Raw genomic sequence first — 11,790 nt, 5'->3', positions numbered from 1 at the left:
GATAGAGGCAGAGTGACCCGACCCTGTGTATTTTGAACATGAGAGGGCCAGTAAGTGGTTACCTGGAAGCTCATCTGTATTAGGTAATATCTGAGTACCTGGGCAGGTCCTGAGAGTAAGAAAGATCAAAGTTGGAGAACTGTTTCTAAATCAATTCCAAAATCACCATTATGTCTTTGCCTTTGTATTATCATTAATTTCAGGGCACAAATGAGAGTTGACTATTTTTAAATGCTTTTAAGAGTGTAAGAAATGAGCTGGATGTTTCATAAGGTAATGGCATGTTGGTGAATGAAGATATGCCATATTTGAACATAACGTGTTCTTTGCTGCTCCATAAATTGCCTATGAACTAGGTCAGGTGCTTTCTTCATGTAATCATAATGTAATATGCTAATATCATTTCCTACCACAAGTGCTTCCTTCTGTAGAATACATGTCCTTGTTCACATAGCTACAGTGAAATTTAGAGTGAAGTGATTATTTAGCCAACTCTGAGGCTTGATACAATGCTTGGTGCTTTGGATCTGTGATTTCTCATTAATCTTTATTGATGATGATAAACAATTCCAGTTTGCAGGTACCCTAGAGAATTCTGGGGTATATGGAAAGATGCTAATCTTAGCAGCTTGGAAAAAATCCAAGTATCTTTGAAAGGCACTGGGCTCATTAGACTATAATTTTTCCATACTAAGGAACATGATGCAGTCATTAAAAAAGCATAAGATATATGATCACATACTGTCATGAATAAAGCTCTAAGGTACAGTGTGGAATGAAAAATGCAAGCTTCACCATGATACACAGAATGATACCATCTGTATAATCTCTCCACAATAAGAATATATTTCCATGGGGAGAAATAGGTGGATAGCTATAGGTTTAGATATACATTTATTTTAAAAAGTTCCAGAAGGATCTATATCCAATAGGAGAGGTGGTCTTTTTCTTTAATGTTTACCTTTTTTTACATGTAATATATTTTTATTTAATGTTTATCTTTTTTAAGGGAGGTATGAATACAAGTTAATTTCACACATCCAACCTTTTGATTGCAATTAGGTTTTATATTCCTAACTCCTTTGGAGCCAGAAGATGTGTACTTCAGAAGTCTCAATGGAATAAAAAAATCCCACAACCTAGTGGAGTTATTGTCTTAAATGGCAACAGGATGGATGCTTTAATGAAGGGTAGAATTGGATCTATTTCAATAAATTGAGGATTCCTAGTCTCATTTGTGGCACCATGAGTGGAAGTGGACTCTTTGGAGAGATCTTCTGTTACCTGGCAAAACACTTGTGTGGAAGCAGTTCCTGGTACATCCCTGGATTTCTAGGTAGAGCGATGGTGGGAAATCTGGACAGGGCCTGTGCCACCAAGAAAGGAAAAACAAAATCTGTGTGAAGATGAGAAAGCCAGTGAGACTGTTGGGGAAATGTCCAGGGGAGAGGATCACTAGCTTCAAGACTCAACTGGAGCAAGTCCTTTATCTTAATGAGTCTTGGAAGAGGATTTAGCTGTTCCTATCTGGATCTAGGAGCTACCATGTTAATCACCCTGTAACTGAATGGATATATAGCTTGGCCTTTACTTCTGGATCCCAGAAGCCCCTTTCTTAGCTTTTTATTGCTTTGAACAATAAACCTGGATGTTGTCAGTAAACTTTTGGATTTTGAAGGTATTTTAGATATTAACACAGCATTTTAGAGATTGTATGATGGAATCCAATAGACCCAGTTTTCTTCCTGGTTCCACTTCTGAGTCCTTGGGTGAGTTACTTAACCTCTCTGAGCCTCAGTTTCCTGAGTTTCTACCACATGGGTTTATTGGGGAGATGAAACAATGTGTGTTAAGTGCTAGTACATGGTCAATAAAAGCTGCTGATATTAATGTTATCATCATCTTCATTATCATTATTGCCTTTTAAAAGTTTCCTTTTCAGTGATTCAGCTGAAGCAGCCAAGTCCTCCTGATTCCAAAGAGCCTAGAGAAGTGAGAGGACATTGTTCTCAGAAGGAGGGAGAACATCTTCAGGTCAGGATGACATTTCAGATTTAATTCTTGATTCACCTCATGTTGGGCATGAGTTGTTGGGCCATTGCTAATGTTTCCTTTCTGGCCTTTGCCCCGGCCCTCACAGGGAACTAGTCTAACGTTTAGAAGAGACTCAGGGCAGAAGGTTGCCATGTGATACAGAAATACACAGGCTGCTTGGAGCCAAGCTCCCTAGACATTGCTCAAAGACAAAATTCCACCAAAGACATCACCCAGACCCTACAAGACATCTGTTGGCTAAAGGTCCATCCACTGTCTAAAGAGAAATGGGAAAAAACATCTGAATTCTGTTGCATTGGTACTAGCAACAACAAGAAGAATTGCTAGTTATCAAGCACTAACCTGTGGAAATAAAAACCACTCAAATGAGAACAAGCAAAGGCTATTTACTCAGAGTTTGCTATAGCAAGGGAGTCGGCCCCCATCATTTGCAGTTTGGCAGACATTCAGGCAGGCAGAGGACTGTAAAGCTTTATAGTGGAGAGAAGGGAAGGATCTAGATGCCCCCTGAGTGGAGGCTGTTGGCATGGGGAAGCTGTAGGCGGGCTAACTAGAGGTGGACGTCCTATGTGATTGGTTAGGGGTGCATGTTTGACTGTCACTGGTTGGTCCTATGTTAGAAGCGGGACAAAAATTAGGGAAGCTGTCAGTTATTAATTAATCCCTGGCCATTTGGGGCTGATTGCTGCAGGGGTTATTGTTTGGCTTCCTGGGCTGATTGCTGGAGATAGCGGTCTGACTTCCTCCAAGTCTGATTTGGAGATAGCAGGCTGGCTTCCTGGGCTGGTCTGTAGATAATGGGTTGGTTTCCTGGGCTGGTTGCTGCAGACTGTGGGTCAGAGTTCTATTTTGATATGTGATCTGGCCATTGTCCATTTGTATATTCAGTTTCTTACACCATATATGTGGTACTGTGTTCAGTGCTTTACAAATGTAAACATACTAAATACTTTCTTTTATATAAATAGAAGCACACTTTCCACAATGTTCTGCACTGCTTGTTCTCCTGAACAGTGAATACTGAAGATCTTTCCATATCAAACATATAGAAGTGCTGCATTTTTAAAGTAGTAGCATAATGTTCCATCAGATAGATGCACCATTATTTATTTAACCAGCCTCCAAATCCAACCTTTTTGCTATTACAAATTAGGTTGCAATAGCTATCCTTGTGGTGATGACAGCTTGCATGTATGGCAATGTATCTGTGGGGTCAATTCCTGGAAATTGACTGCTGGGTAAAAGGGCATGTGCATTTATAATCTTGAGAGATATTGCTAAATTTCACCTCAAATTATATCTAGTTTAATTCTTAGAAAAACCCTGTATTGGCTGGCATTTTGATAGACGAGGGAACTGTCTCATAGACATGAAATAGCTGGTCCAAGGCAGTGAGTGCAGCCTTGGAATTGGAACCTCGATCTAGCCAGTGGGCTCTGAAGCACTGTGTCCTACTGCCTCCTCCCCGTGTTAGGGTAGCTACTGTTATTAATCTCCAGCTACACGCCAGGCACTGAGCTAAGCATGCTATGTACAAGAGCTCATTTAAATCTCACAACCTTAGGAGGTAGATGTTACTGTATTTAGTTAATCTAAGATGCCATCAATTAGGAGTCCCACCATTATTCTGTGACTCGTCAAGAAAATGCAAAGCAATCCTACTTAAACTTGGGCATGCTTTGATTGTAAGGCACTTCCTGATTTTAAAAGAGTGAAATGTAAAAAAAAAGTGCCTCAGGGAGTCTACAAAATACAGCATTATCCCATTTTACAAATGAGGACACTGAAGTATCATCAGGTGAAATGACTTGCCTAAGGTCACAACTCGTCATTGGCAGAATTAAGGTTTGAAAGCTTATCTGTTTAATGCCAGAGCCACCTCGGTACTCAATATTTTCCTTGCTCTTGTGCTGGGAGCAAATAATTATTTGGAGTCAGGGCTTCTCCAAGTAAAGTAGTGTTACCAGGGAATTCTCCAGGTTTAGATGGCAGAGCAAGAGGGCTTTGAAATGTGCAGGACTCTTATCCTGGATATAATGAGCTAAACTGCCACTGCCACTGCCTCCTGGTCTAATCATCTCATGTTCTAGCACTCTGTTCTGACGATCATATTTTCCTGCTTAAAAAAACTCCTTCAGTGGCTCCCCACTGCTGTTGTTACCGAGCCCTCAGGGACTCTGACCCATAAGTGGGTCCTTTTGCCCAGAGCCAGTCACACCAATAGAGCGAGACTTGGTTCAGAATAGCAGAGCAGAAGCATTATGCATTGATCAATGAATGGAAGATGCAGAGCTCATGTTCTAAAAGACCTTCTCCCCGAAGGGAAGGTGAGCAGGGTTCTCATGGAATATGAAATGGGAGGTGTCTCTGCATCATCGCTCAGGGGAGGGGATTTGGGGCATGTGCAGAACTTCCCTTCTTGCACACAGCACCTTTTGCGTGCCTTTCTTTTTGCACATGGCACCCATTGCCATCTTGGGCCTTTCTGGTTTGGACTGTTTCTACAGTTTGGCCATCTGGCAATGTTCTGCGTTGGTTCCTGTAAGCAGTACAAGTTAAAAACAGAGCCTTAGACATGGAAAATGTTTTAGGGACTTCCCTGGGTGACACTATCATGATAAAGACCATATGCTTTTCTGATATTCAAGGCCATCACCATCTGGCTTCACCCTCACCTCTCAGTTCTTTTCTTTCCACACCTTATACTTCAGCCCAACTGGTCCTGTGCTCCATACATCCTCTTGCTTTTTCTCTTCCAGCCTTTGGGTTGATTTATACTTGTTTCCTTTGCTCTGAGTGCTCTTTCCACTCTCACCTCCACATAATCAAATCCCATATACAGAGTTCACCTCCAATGCTTTATATGCCCCTCTCTTTTGGAAATGATTGCTCTGTCCTCTGAGTCTCCTAATGCTTTCTCCTAAAGAACTGCGAACTTTCTGCCGTGCATTAGTTATTCATATGCTTGTCTTGGCCCTCTGATTAGCCTGTGGACTTCTTGAGGGTAAAGTTCACACCTGACTGCTCTTTGAACCTGTCCTTTCTCCTGATCTAGTGACCAACACAGAGTAGAGATCAGATACCACCCTTACTGTATGGAGACGTTCAATGAACACAGAATTGGAAATGACATTAGATAGAGACCTTCAAACCTGCTCTCAATTTCTGCACTCTTTGACTACTGACTTCTTTAAGGCAAGTTGATCCTGCAGGGTCCTAAATCCATGTTTAGCTCTCCTTGATTGCTTATATCGTTTGATATTTGCATTAGAACACAAGATCTGTTAAACACCTGCATGCAGGCTTCTGACCCGGTTTCAGCCCTCCAGGTGCCTCAGGTCCCCTCTTACCTCAGTTTCCCCATCATAATGATGTGGGTGGTTCTGGCATTGTGTTGTGAGGGGGGTGAAATTGGAGACCAGGGACTTGGCACAGATTATAATCCTAGGTCTTAAAAAAATCACTGTGAAAGCTCTTTTCTTTGTAGATCTGGGTGACTTAGGGATATTTCCTGACTCTCAGGGTACAACCATGTGACCAAGAAAATCTCCTTAAATTCTGTCAGTGTCTGTCTTATTGGCATTATGTTCCCTTCCAGATACCAGGGCTTTAGGGAATCTTGCATGTTATCCAGAAGACACTGTTATGAATTCATAGATTGCATAAATGAACAACTTCAGTTTCTCCAATTCTAATTCTCTACCTGATATCCACTGGTTGTTGTAGCTCATAAAGAGACAAAGACTTTGTGGTGAGGTTGGGCAACATGTATATGTGTACCTACCTCGCCAAAGGGATCTTTGGGTAGAATTTCAAGAACTTGAGCATGGAGTCAGAACACATAACCTTTTGTCTTAGGCAGAATTGACTGTAAGTTTGGGAAACCAAAACAAAGGCAAGCCAATTACTTCAGTGGGTGTTCAACCAAAGAGATTGAAATCAGTGTCAATGCTGGAGGAAAAATTAACTAGATCAGATTTGCCAAGAGATAGTATAGTATCCATGAGCTATTTAAAAGATTATTTTTGTAAGTTGATTTTCTACCCTGCCCCTTTGCTGTAATTGTTGATTGTTTCTAGGAGCTTTCCGATGGACTTTTTAGGGTTTTCTATATATAAAATCATGTTGTCTGCAAACAGCGAGAGTTTCACTTCTTCATTGCCTATTTGGATTCCTTTTACTTCTTTTTCTTGTCTACTTTTTCTGGCCAAAACCTCCAGTACTACGTTGAGTAAGAGTGGTGAGAGTGGGCACTCTTGTCTTGTTCCTGTTCTCAGAGGGATGGCTTTCAGTTTTTCTTCATTGAGTATGATGTTGGCTGTGGGTTTGTCATATCTGGCCTTTATTATCTTGAGGTAATTTCCTTCTATCCCCACTTTGTTAAGTGTTTTTTTTAATCATAAATGGATGCCGGATCTTGTTGAATGATTTCTCTGTGTCTATTGAGATGATCATGTGGTTTTTGTTCCTCATTTTGTTAATGTGGCGTATCACATTGATTGACTTGCGGATGTTGAACGAACCCTGTGTCCCTGGTATAAATCCCACTTGATCATGGTGTATGATCTTTTTAATGTATTGCTGTATTCGATTTGCCAATATTTTGTTGAGGATTTTTGTATCTCTGATCATCAGCCATATTGGCCAGTTGCATTTCTATACTCTAAGAACGAACTAACAGAAAGAGAACTCAAGAACACAGTCCCATTCAGAATCGCAACAAAAAGAATAAAATATCTTGGAATAAATTTAACCAAGGAAGTGAAAGACTTATATGATGAAAACTACAAGACTTTCCTGAAAGAAATTAGTGATGACATAAAGAGATGGAAAGAGTCCATGCACGTGGATTGGAAGAATAAACATAGTTAAAATGTCCATACTCCCTAAAGCAATCTACAGATTCAATGCAAATCCAATGACATTCTTCACAGAAATAGAACAAAGAATCATAAAATTCATATGGGGCAATGAAAGACCCAGAATAGCTAAAGCAACCCCGAGAAAAAAGAACGAAGTGGGAGGCATCATAATCCCTGACCTCAAAATATACTACAAAGCTGTCATAATCAAAACAGTATGGTACTGGTACAAAAACAGACACACTGATCATTGGAACAGAATTGAAAGCCCAGAAATAACCCTGCACATCTATGGACAGCTAATCTTCAACAAAGGAGCTAAGAACATACAATGGAGACAGGAAAGTCTCTTCAACAAATTTGTTGGGAAAACTGCACAACCATAAGTAAAAGAATGAAAGTAGACCATTCTCTTACACCATTCACAAAAATAAACTGAAAATGGATCAAAAACTTGAAGGTAAGACGTGAAACCATAAGACTTCTAGAAGAAAATATAGGCAGTACACTCTTTGACATCAATCTTAAAAGGTTCTTTTTGGACACCATGTCTCTCGGACAAAGGAAACAATGGAAAGAATAAACAAGTGGGACTTCATCAGACTAAAGAGCTTCTACAAGGCAAAGGAAAACAGGATTGAAACAAAAAGACAACCCACGAACTGGGAAAAAATATTTGCAAATCATATATCTGACAAAGGGTTGATCTCCATAATATAAAAAGAATTCACACAGCTCAACACCAAAAAATCAAATAGCCCAATCAAAAAATGGGCAGGGGATATGAACAGACATTTCTCCAAAGAAGATATACAGATGACCAATAGGCACATGAAAAGATGCTCATCATCACTGATCAGCAGGGAAATGCAAATCAAAACTACACTGAAATATCACCTTACACCTGTTAGAATGGCTATAATAACCAAGACAAAAAATAACAAATGTTGTAGAGGTTGTGGAGAAAAAGGAACCCTCATACACTGATAGGGGGAATGCAAACTGGTCCAGCCACTATGAAAAACAGTATGGAGATTTCTCAAAAAATTAAAAATAGAAATACCATATGACCCAGCCATCCCACTACTGGTTATCTATCCAAAGAACTTGAAAACAGCAGTTCAAAGAGACTTATGCACCCATATGTTCATTGCAGCATTATTCACAGTCACCAAGACGTGGAAGCAACGTAAGTGTCCATCGACTGATGACTGGATAAAGAAGATATGGTATATATATATATATACACAATGGAATACTACTCAGTCATAAAAAATGACAAAATTGTCCCATTTACAACAACATGGATGGACCTTCAGGGTATTATGTTAAGTGAAATAAGCCAGATAGAGAAAGCAAACACTGTATGATTCCACTCATATGTGAAAGATAAACAAACACGTGGACTAAGAGAACAGATTAGTGGGAAGGGGGTGGTGGGCACAAAGGGTGAAGGGGCGCACCCGTAAGATGACTGACAAATAATAACGTACAACTGAAATTTCACAATGTTGTAAACTATCATAATCTCAATTAAAAAATTAAAAAATAATTTTTTAAAAAAGATTATTTTTTAAAAGAGTAGTATGATGACATGGGATTTTCATCTTAGATGCCGAGTCTAGACCCAAACCCCTTATAAGCTGTCATTCTGCCTTTGTGTTTATTACTACATATAGTTGTCAACACACTTGTTCACCATGGTTCTGTTAGCAGAGAAGAACAGGAAACATACAACAGTGTGTCTTTTGGGTAATTGCCCTGGATCCCTCCCCAGCTACATGGACCCACTGTTCTTCTTCTCTCTCCAAGACTCTTAGATTTCTGGCTCTTCAGTAACTTGTTTTTTATCCTTTTGTGTATACCTTCCTACTTTCCTTTCCGTCTTGTTCCTTCTCTCAGTATTGACATTTTCTGCAGGCTTGGGTAAGAAACTCCTTTCTTAGCTTTAGTCCCATGAAACTTTCCCTTCATTCCCTGAGAGAAGACCTTTCAGACATGTACAGGTTGTGTGAGGACTGTCCCTTAAAGCCTAACTAAATCCCATTCCCAAACCATACTGAAAATACTTGACCAGTGTGGGAGCTCCTGTTGTCCTGTTGGTTAAACCCACGACCATTGGACCTTGACTCCTCATCCTCATGCAGGTCTGCTTCAGAGGGGCAACTCTGTGAGTTACAAAAGACGCAACAATGAGTTCCAAATGCAGCTTCTCTGACTTAGAGCCAAGGACCCTGGTTTGGTTATCTGTGCTTTTGGAAAATAGCAGCCCATATCTTGGCATAATCGGGCATGATTTTTAGGGGGCCTGCTGCCATTTTTTGTTTTTTAAAAAATTTTGTATTGATTTTTGTTGCATAAGAAATATATGAGGTATTTACACTCCAGCCTTGTTTTTCCTCAGTGAAAGATCCTCTGTTCAATCTGTAGCTCAAGTCAAAAATCTGTAGGAATCTTTACTGCTTCTCTTTCCTATCTACTCACTTACCAACTTATCTACCAACCCCGCATGCTAACCATTGACAAGCCCTGCCAACTCTACCTCCAAAACATATCATTAGTCTGTCTATTATCTTCACTATCTCTGCATGGGGACTGGACTAGGGTGAGGTGAGTGAAGCATTTGCCTCAGGCATGGTATTTAAGGGGACACCGACAAATTCAGTAGTCAAGGTAAATAATATTTTAATGCCTTATTTTTTTAAAAAAACTAAAAATTAATGCAAAAATCTATGGTAAAGAAAATATCAAAATTTTAAATAATACAGTATCCAGCCTAGCACTTGTATGACTCACCTCACTTGGCCACTGTAATCCTGCCCCTGGCTGCAATAAAACTTTATTTGTAAAAACAGTCAGCTAGTCTGAGGGCTGTAGTTTGCCAATTTTATTTTTTTTTTAATTTCAAAAAAATTTAAAAATATTTTCTTTTAAAAGGTTTATCAAATTAAAGTTACCTTACAGTGTCATGGTGGAGTGAGTTGTTCCCTTTGTCTCTCCCCTCTAAGTTACAACCTGTAGGACATCCATTGACCAACAAAGGATTTCTTGCACAGCACACCAGAATGCCTGAGAGGTCCATACATCTATACTTCTGAAGGTGGGTGGACTGGACCTCCAGGAGGCAGGAGAGCAGGTCCCTCCCCCTTTCCCAGCAGTGACAGTCCAAAACATGGATACCATTGGCAGGGGCGGTGGTGCCCTGACCTGAGGTTTCAAAAAGCATGCTGATGCTGGAGACCAGAGGCTGCAGGAATAGTAACAGTTCTCATGACTCAGCCCCTCCAACTCACCAAGCAGTGGCACATGACACTTGAGACCTGAGGCTTCAGTAGCTGAAGAAGTACCCATGACCCAGCCCACAGTGGTGGCACCCCGACACCGACCCTACCAGCAGTAGGGGCTGCATACAAGACCCCAGGCCCCTGGCAGCAGCAGTGACACCCATGAACCCAGTGCCCCTGGCAGTAGTTCTCCCAGGACCCCAAGATAACCCCAGGTGCACCCAAGCCTGTGGAGAGCCAATGGAGGGCCAGCGGGGGATCACAAGACCCAGATGACTCAAAAAGCAACAGAGGTGCTCCCAACCTGGTGATCTCAGTGGCAGCACCTATAACTGGAGCAACACTGTAGGCAGCAGGTCACCAGCAACCTCGGAGACACAAGCAGCACAAGAAGGGCACTGATGATGCCTCTGGCAGGGGCAGTGGAGTGTGGAAAGTGCAGGCTCTCAAATACAACCAGAAGCAACTCAGAATCAATGTAACAACAGCCTTACCCACATAAGAAAGGTGTTTACTACCACAAATGTGCCGGCCCAGGATCAACTCTTCAAGCACCGTGAAGAACTACAGTAACATGTCAGAAGAGAAAGAAAATGATATCTCTCCAAAAGCCAAACTTGAAGTCACAGAAGATCTCAACCTAACTGACAGAGAATTCAAATAGACGTCATGAAGGAACAATGAGTTACAAGAAAACTCAGAAAGACATTTAATGAACTCAGGAATAAAATTAATGAACAGAAGGAGTACTTCAAAAAGATTGAAACTCTGAACAAAACCCAAGCAAATTCTGGAGATGAAGACCACAATTAATGAGATGAAAAATAAAGTACAAAGCATTGAAAATAGAGAATGTGGAAAGAGTGAGTGTGGAAAGAGAAAATGTGGAAGAGAGAATTGGTGAGATCGAAGATAGAAATCTAGAAATGGTTCAGGTGGAAGAGGAGACAGAATTAAGATTTTCTTTTTTAAAGATTTTATTTTTTCCTTTTTTCTCCCCAAAGCCCCCCAGTACATAGTTGTATATTCTTCGTTGTGGGTCCTTCTAGTTGTGGCATGTGGGACGCTGCCTCAGCGTGGTTTGATGAGCAGTGCCATGTCCGCGCCCAGGATTCGAACCAACGAAACACTGGGCCGCCTGCAGCGGAGCGCGCGAACTTAACCACTCGGCCACGGGGCCAGCCCCGAATTAAGATTTTTAAAAGTGAAGAAATTGTACAAAAGATATCCAACTCTATTTGGAAAAGCAACACAAGGACGATGCATATCCAAGAAGCAGAAGAGGAGGAGAAAAGAGCAGAGAGCTTATTTAAACAAATAATATCTGAGAACTTCTGGAAGCAACTGGATACACAAGTACATGAAGATAATAGAACTCCTAATTATCTCAACATAAAAAGACCTGCTCCAAGGCACATTATATTAAAACTCAAAAGTCAATGCCATTACCATAGGGGAAGTTTAAAGGGGTAAAGGGGTAAAGGGGCACATATGTATGGTGATGGATGAGAACTAGACTATTGGTGGTGAACACGATGCGGTCTATACAGAAACTGATAAATAATAATGTACACCTGAAATTTACACAG

The sequence above is a fragment of the Equus asinus genome, chromosome 14 (genome assembly GCF_041296235.1).
Source record: "Equus asinus isolate D_3611 breed Donkey chromosome 14, EquAss-T2T_v2, whole genome shotgun sequence".
Classification (NCBI taxonomy): domain Eukaryota; kingdom Metazoa; phylum Chordata; class Mammalia; order Perissodactyla; family Equidae; genus Equus; species Equus asinus.
The sequence above is the reverse complement of the archived record's forward strand: the minus strand, read 5'-3'. Positions refer to the sequence as shown.